The sequence below is a fragment of the Anomaloglossus baeobatrachus genome, chromosome 12 (assembly GCF_048569485.1).
Source record: "Anomaloglossus baeobatrachus isolate aAnoBae1 chromosome 12, aAnoBae1.hap1, whole genome shotgun sequence".
NCBI lineage: Eukaryota > Metazoa > Chordata > Amphibia > Anura > Aromobatidae > Anomaloglossus > Anomaloglossus baeobatrachus.
In genome coordinates, this window is record NC_134364.1 from 125,648,369 (window position 1) to 125,657,753 (window position 9,385).

A 9,385-nucleotide genomic window follows, 5' to 3' on the forward strand; every position below is an offset into this window, starting at 1 on the left:
CCAGTAATACACCAAACAGTGACCTCTACTACCACCTGCTGAATATTCTCAGTACTGCACCAGTAATAGACCACACACTGACCTCTACTACCACCTGCTGGATATTCTCAGTACTGCACCAGTAATACACCACACACTGACCTCTACTACCACCTGCTGGACATTCTCAGTACTGCACCAGTAATAGACCACACAGTGACCTCTACTACCACCTGCTGGATATTCTCAGTACTGCACCAGTAATAGACCACACACTGACCTCTACTACCACCTGCTGGATATTCTCAGTACTGCACCAGTAATACACCAAACAGTGACCTCTACTACCACCTGCTGGAAATTGTCAGTACTGCACCAGTAATACACCACACAGTGACCTCTACTACCACCTGCTGGATGTTCTCAGTACTGCAACAGTAATAGACCACACAGTGACCTCTACTACCACCTGCTGGATATTCTCAGAACTGCAACAGTAAAAGACCACACAGTGTCCTCTACTACCACCTGCTGGACATTCTCAGTACTGCACCAGTAATACACCACACAGTGACCTCTACCACCTGCTGAATATTCTCAGTACTGCACCAGTAATAGACCACACAGTGACCTCTACTACCACCTGCTGGATATTCTCAGTACTGCACCAGTAATACACCACACACTGACCTCTACTACCACCTGCTGGATATTCTCAGTACTGCAACAGTAATAGACATTCAGTGTCCTCTACTACCACCTGCTGGATGTTCTCAGTACTGCAACAGTAATAGACCACACAGTGACCTCTACTACCACCTGCTGGATATTCTCACTACTGCACCAATAATAGACCACACAGTGAACTCTACTACCACCTGCTGGAAATTGTCAGTACTGCACCAGTAATACACCACACAGTGACCTCTACTACCACCTGCTGGATGTTCTCAGTACTGCAACAGTAATAGACCACACAGTGACCTCTACTACCACCTGCTGGATATTCTCAGTACTGCAACAGTAAAAGACCACACACTGACCTCTACTACCACCTGCTGGATATTCTCAGTACTGCACCAGTAATACACCACACAGTGACCTCTACTACCACCTGCTGGATATTCTCAGAACTGCAACAGTAAAAGACCACACAGTGTCCTCTACTACCACCTGCTGGACATTCTCAGTACTGCACCAGTAATACACCACACAGTGACCTCTACTACCACCTGCTGGATATTCTCAGTACTGCAACAGTAAAAGACCACACAGTGACCTCTACTACCACCTGCTGGATATTCTCAGTACTGCACCAGTAATACACCACACAGTGACCTCTACTACCACCTGCTGGATATTCTCAGTACTGCACCAGTAATACACCACACAGTGACCTCTACTACCACCTGCTGGATATTCTCAGTACTGCAACAGTAAAAGACCACACAGTGACCTCTACTACCACCTGCTGGATATTCTCAGTACTGCACCAGTAATACACCACACAGTGACCTCTACTACCACCTGCTGGATATTCTCAGTACTGCTCCAGTAATACACCACACACTGACCTCTACTACCACCTGCTGGATATTCTCAGTACTGCTCCAGTAATACACCACACAGTGTCCTCCACTACCACCTGCTGGATGTTCTCAGTACTGCACCAGTAATACACCACACACTGACCTCTGCTACCACCTGCTGGATATTCTCAGTACTGCTCCAGTAATACACCACACACTGACCTCTGCTACCACCTGCTGGATATTCTCACTACTGCACCAGTAATACACCACACACTGACCTCTACTACCACCTGCTGGATATTCTCAGTACTGCACCAGTAATACACCACACAGTGACCTCTACTACCACCTGCTGGATATTCTCAGTACTGCACCAGTAATAGACCACACAGTGACCTCTACTACCACCTGCTGGATATTCTCAGTACTGCACCAGTAATACACCACACAGTGACCTCTACTACCACCTGCTGGATATTCTCAGTACTGCACCAGTAATACACCACACAGTGACCTCTACTACCACCTGCTGGATATTCTCAGTACTGCACCAATAATAGACCACACAGTGAACTCTACTACCACCTGCTGGATCTTCTCAGTACTGCACCAGTAATACACCAAACAGTGACCTCTACTACCACCTGCTGGATATTCTCAGTACTGCTCCAGTAATACACCACACAGTGTCCTACACTACCACCTGCTGGATATTCTCAGTACTGCTCCAGTAATACACCAAACAGTGACCTCTACTACCACCTGCTGGATATTCTCAGTACTGCTCCAGTAATACACCAAACAGTGACCTCTACTACCACCTGCTGGATATTCTCAGTACTGCTCCAGTAATACACCAAACAGTGACCTCTACTACCACCTGCTGGATATTCTCAGTACTGCTCCAGTAATACACCAAACAGTGACCTCTACTACCACCTGCTGGATATTCTCAGTACTGCTCCAGTAATACACCAAACAGTGACCTCTACTACCACCTGCTGGATATTCTCAGTACTGCACCAATAATAGACCACACAGTGAACTCTACTACCACCTGCTGGATCTTCTCAGTACTGCACCAGTAATACACCAAACAGTGACCTCTACTACCACCTGCTGGATATTCTCAGTACTGCTCCAGTAATACACCACACAGTGTCCTACACTACCACCTGCTGGATATTCTCAGTACTGCTCCAGTAATACACCAAACAGTGACCTCTACTACCACCTGCTGGATATTCTCAGTACTGCTCCAGTAATACACCAAACAGTGACCTCTACTACCACCTGCTGGATATTCTCAGTACTGCTCCAGTAATACACCAAACAGTGACCTCTACTACCACCTGCTGGATATTCTCAGTACTGCTCCAGTAATACACCAAACAGTGACCTCTACTACCACCTGCTGGATATTCTCAGTACTGCACCAGTAATACACCACACAGTGACCTCTACCACCTGCTGGATGTTCTCAGTACTGCACCAGTAATACACCACACAGTGACCTCTACTACCACCTGCTGGATATTCTCAGTACTGCACCAGTAATACAACAAACGGTGACCTCTGCTACCACCTGCTGGATATTCTCAGTACTGCACCAGTAATACACCACACAGTGACCTCTACTACCACCTGCTGGACATTCTCAGTACTGCACCAGTAATACAACAAACAGTGACCTCTGCTACCACCTGCTGGATATTCTCAGTACTGCACCAGTAATACACCACACAGTGACCTCTACTACCACCTGCTGGATATTCTCAGTACTGCACCAGTAATACACCACACAGTGACCTCTACTACCACCTGCTGGATATTCTCAGTACTGCTCCAGTAATAGACCACACAGAGACCTCTACTACCGCCTGCTGGATATTCTGAGTACTGCAACAGTAATACATCACACAGGGACCTCTACTACCACCTGCTGGATGTTCTCAGTACTGCAGCAGTAATAGACCACACAGTGACCTCTACTCCCGCCTGCTGGATATTCTCAGTACTGCTCCAGTAATAGACCACACAGAGACCTCTACTACCAGCTGCTGGATATTCTCAGTACTGCACCAGTAATAGACCACACAGTGACCTCTACTCCCGCCTGCTGGATATTCTCAGTACTGCACCAGTAATAGACCACACAGTGAAATCTACTACCACCTGCTGGATGTTCTCAGTACTGCTCCAGTAATAGACCACACAGAGACCTCTACTACCACCTGCTGGATATTCTCAGTACTGCACCAGTAATACATCACACAGGGACCTCTCCTACCACCTGCTGGATATTCTCAGTACTGCACCAGTAATACACCACACAGTGACCTCTACTACCACCTGCTGGATATTCTCAGTACTGCTCCAGTAATAGACCACACACTGCCCTCTACTACCACCTGCTGGATATTCTCAGTACTGCACCAGTAATACATCACACAGTGACCTCTACTCCCGCCTGCTGGATATTCTCAGTACTGCTCCAGTAATACACCACACAGTGACCTCTACTACCACCTGCTGGATATTCTCAGTACTGCTCCAGTAATAGACCACACACTGACCTCTACTACCACCTGCTGGATATTCTCAGTACTGCACCAGTAATACACCACACAGTGACCTCTACTACTACCTGCTGGATGTTCTCAGTACTGCACCAGTAATACACCACACAGTGACTTCTACTACCACCTGCTGGAAATTGTCAGTACTGCACCAGTAATACACCACACAGTGACCTCTACTACCACCTGCTGGATATTCTCAGTACTGCACCAGTAATAGACAACACAGTGACCTCTACTACCACATGCTGGATATTCTCAGTACTGCACCAGTAATAGACAACACAGTGACCTCTACTACCACATGCTGGATATTCTCAGTACTGCACCAGTAATACACCACACAGTGACCTCTACTACCACCTGCTGGATATTCTCAGTACTGCACCAGTAATACACCACACAGTGACCTCTACTACTACCTGCTGGGTGTTCTCAGTACTGCACCAGTAATACACCAAACAGTGACCTCTACTACCACCTGCTGGATATTCTCAGTACTGCTCCAGTAATACACCACACAGTGACCTCTACTACCACCTGCTGGAAATTGTCAGTACTGCTCCAGTAATACACCACACAGTGACCTCTACTACCACCTGCTGGATATTCTCAGTACTGCACCAGTAATACACCACACAGTGACCTCTACTACCACCTGCTGGATATTCTCAGTAACTGCACCAGTAATACACCACACAGTGACCTCTACTACCACCTGCTGGATATTCTCAGTACTGCACCAGTAATAGACAACACAGTGACCTCTACTACCACCTGCTGGATATTCTCAGTACTGCACCAGTAATACACCACACAGTGACCTCTACTACCACCTGCTGGAAATTGTCAGTACTGCACCAGTAATACACCACACAGTGACCTCTACTACCACCTGCTGGATGTTCTCAGTACTGCACCAGTAATACACCACACACTGACCTCTACTACCACCTGCTGGATATTCTCAGTACTGCACCAGTAATACACCACACACTGAGCTCTACTACCACCTGCTGGATATTCTCAGTACTGCACCAGTAATACACCACACAGTGACCTCTACTACCACCTGCTGGATATTCTCAGTACTGCACCAGTAATACACCACACAGTGACCTCTACTACCACCTGCTGGATATTCTCAGTACTGCACCAGTAATACACCACACACTGAGCTCTACTACCACCTGCTGGATATTCTCAGTACTGCACCAGTAATACACCACACAGTGACCTCTACTACCACCTGCTGGATATTCTCAGTACTGCACCAGTAATACACCACACAGTGACCTCTACTACCACCTGCTGGATGTTCTCAGTACTGCACCAGTAATACACCACACACTGACCTCTACTACCACCTGCTGGATATTCTCAGTACTGCACCAGTAATACACCACACAGTGACCTCTACTACCACCTGCTGGATGTTCTCAGTACTGCACCAGTAATACACCACACACTGACCTCTACTACCACCTGCTGGATGTTCTCAGTACTGCAACAGTAATAGACCACACAGTGACCTCTACTACCACCTGCTGGATATTCTCAGTACTGAACCAGTAATACACCACACAGTGACCTCTACTACCACCTGCTGGAAATTGTCAGTACTGCACCAGTAATACACCACACAGTGACCTCTACTACCACCTGCTGGATATTCTCAGTACTGCAACAGTAATAGACCACACAGTGACCTCTACTACCACCTGCTGGATATTTTCAGTACTGCACCAGTATTACACCACACAGTGACCTCTACTACCACCTGCTGGATATTCTCAGTACTGCACCAGTAATACACCACACAGTGACCTCTACTACCACCTGCTGGATATTCTCAGTATTGCAACAGTAAAAGACCACACAGTGTCCTCTACTACCACCTGCTGGACATTCTCAGTACTGCACCAGTAATAGACCACACAGTGACCTCTACTACCACCTGCTGGATATTCTCAGTGCTGCACCAGTAATACACCACACAGTGACCTTCACTACCACCTGCTGGATATTCTCAGTACTGCTCCAGTAATACACCAAACAGTGACCTCTACTACCACCTGCTGAATATTCTCAGTACTGCACCAGTAATAGACCACACACTGACCTCTACTACCACCTGCTGGATATTCTCAGTACTGCACCAGTAATAGACCACACACTGACCTCTACTACCACCTGCTGGACATTCTCAGTACTGCACCAGTAATAGACCACACAGTGACCTCTACTACCACCTGCTGGATATTCTCAGTACTGCACCAGTAATAGACCACACACTGACCTCTACTACCACCTGCTGGATATTCTCAGTACTGCACCAGTAATAGACCACACACTGACCTCTACTACCACCTGCTGGACATTCTCAGTACTGCACCAGTAATAGACCACACAGTGTCCTCCACTACCACCTGCTGAATATTCTCAGTACTGCACCAGTAATACACCACACACTGACCTCTACTACCACCTGCTGGATATTCTCAGTACTGCACCAGTAATACACCACACAGTGACCTCTACTACCACCTGCTGGACATTCTCAGTACTGCACTAGTAATACAACAAACAGTGACCTCTACCACCTGCAGGATATTCTCAGTACTGCACCAGTAATAGACCACACAGTGACCTCTACTACCCCCTGCTGGAAATTCTCAGTACTGCACCAGTAATACACCAAACAGTGACCTCTACTACCACCTGCTGGATATTCTCAGCACTGCACCAGTAATAAACCACACAGTGACCTCTACTACCACCTGCTGGATATTCTCAGTACTGCACCAGTAATAGACCACACAGTGACCTCTACTACCACCTGCTGGATATTCTCACTACTGCACCAGTAATAGACCACACAGTGACCTCTACTACCACCTGCTGGATGTTCTCAGTACTGCAACAGTAAAAGACCACACACTGACCTCTACTACCACCTGCTGGATATTCTCAGTACTGCACCAGTAATACACCAAACAGTGACCTCTACTACCACCTGCTGGATATTCTCAGTACTGCACCAGTAATACACCACACAGTGACCTCTACTACCACCTGCTGGATGTTCTCAGTACTGCACCAGTAATACACCACACAGTGACCTCTACTACCACCTGCTGGATGTTCTCAGTACTGCAACAGTAAAAGACCACACAATGACCTCTACTACCACCTGCTGGATGTTCTCAGTACTGCACCAGTAATACACCACACACTGACCTCTACTACCACCTGCTGGATATTCTCAGTACTGCACCAGTAATACACCACACAGTGACCTCTACTACCACCTGCTGGATGTTCTCAGTACTGCAACAGTAAAAGACCACACAATGACCTCTACTACCACCTGCTGGATGTTCTCAGCACTGCACCAGTAATACACCACACAGTGACCTCTACTACCACCTGCTGCACATTATCAGTACTGCACCAGTAATACACCACACACTGACCTCTACTACCACCTGCTGAATATTCTCAGTACTGCAACAGTAATAGACATTCAGTGTCCTCTACTACCACCTGCTGGATATTCTCAGTACTGCACCAGTAATAGACCACACACTGACCTCTACTACCACCTGCTGGATATTCTCAGTACTGCACCAGTAATACACCACACACTGACCTCTACTACCACCTGCTGGATATTCTCAGTACTGCACCAGTAATAGACCACACACTGACCTCTACTACCACCTGCTGGATATTCTCAGTACTGCACCAGTAATACACCAAACAGTGACCTCTACTACCACCTGCTGGACATTCTCAGTACTGCAACAGTAATAGACCACACAGTGACCTCTACTACCACCTGCTGGATATTCTCAGTACTGCAACAGTAATAGACATTCAGAAACCAAGGAAAAAAATTGTGAAAAAAATACCCTGCTGTAACTAAATAAAAGCATAGTGCATATAAACATAGGGTACTTAGTAAACACTGTTTTTGATCAAAAAAAGCATAAAGCTATCCCACCAACGCCAAGGTGTACCCAGTTGGGATAGTACCTACACTCTCTAATATTAAAACCTTACCATGGGTCTGAAATAGGCCTCAATGTGGCTAAGGGCTGAGAGCGACCGGGTCCCAACAGGACACACATAGTCAGGGGGATGCACAGAATGAAATGTCCAGCTCGCTGAGAAGGGGGCCACTCCCTGTTTGTACTGAATACAAAAAAACTACATAAAAACAAAAAAGTGAGCCGGAGTATGAGATGGTATACATGGAACTTGTGAGACCATGTTCACACTGGCCATGAGACAAAGAGAAACCAAGGAAAAAAATTGTGAAAAAAATACCCTGCTGTAACTAAATAAAAGCATAGTGCATATAAACATAGGGTACTTAGTAAACACTGTTTAATAGACCACACACTGACCTCTACTACCACCTGCTGGATATTCTCAGTACTGCACCAGTAATACACCACACACTGACCTCTACTACCACCTGCTGGATATTCTCAGTACTGCACCAGTAATAGACCACACACTGACCTCTACTACCACCTGCTGGATATTCTCAGTACTGCACCAATAATACACCACACACTGACCTTTACTACCACCTGCTGGAAATTCTCAGTACTGCACCAGTAATAGACCACACACTGACCTCTACTACCACCTGCTGGATGTTCTCAGTACTGCACCAGTAATAGACCACACACTGACCTCTACTACCACCTGCTGGATATTCTCAGTACTGCACCAGTAATAGACCACACAGTGACCTCTACTACCACCTGCTGGATGTTCTCAGTACTGCAACAGTAAAAGACCACACAATGACCTCTACTACCACCTGCTGGATGTTCTCAGTACTGCACCAGTAATACACCACACACTGACCTCTACTACCACCTGCTGGATGTTCTCAGTACTGCAACAGTAAAAGACCACACAATGACCTCTACTACCACCTGCTGGATGTTCTCAGTACTGCACCAGTAATACACCACACACTGACCTCTACTACCACCTGCTGGATATTCTCAGTACTGCACCAGTAATACACCACACAGTGACCTCTACTACCACCTGCTGGATGTTCTCAGTACTGCAACAGTAAAAGACCACACAATGACCTCTACTACCACCTGCTGGATGTTCTCAGCACTGCACCAGTAATACACCACACAGTGACCTCTACTACCACCTGCTGCACATTATCAGTACTGCACCAGTAATACACCACACACTGACCTCTACTACCACCTGCTGAATATTCTCAGTACTGCAACAGTAATAGACATTCAGTGT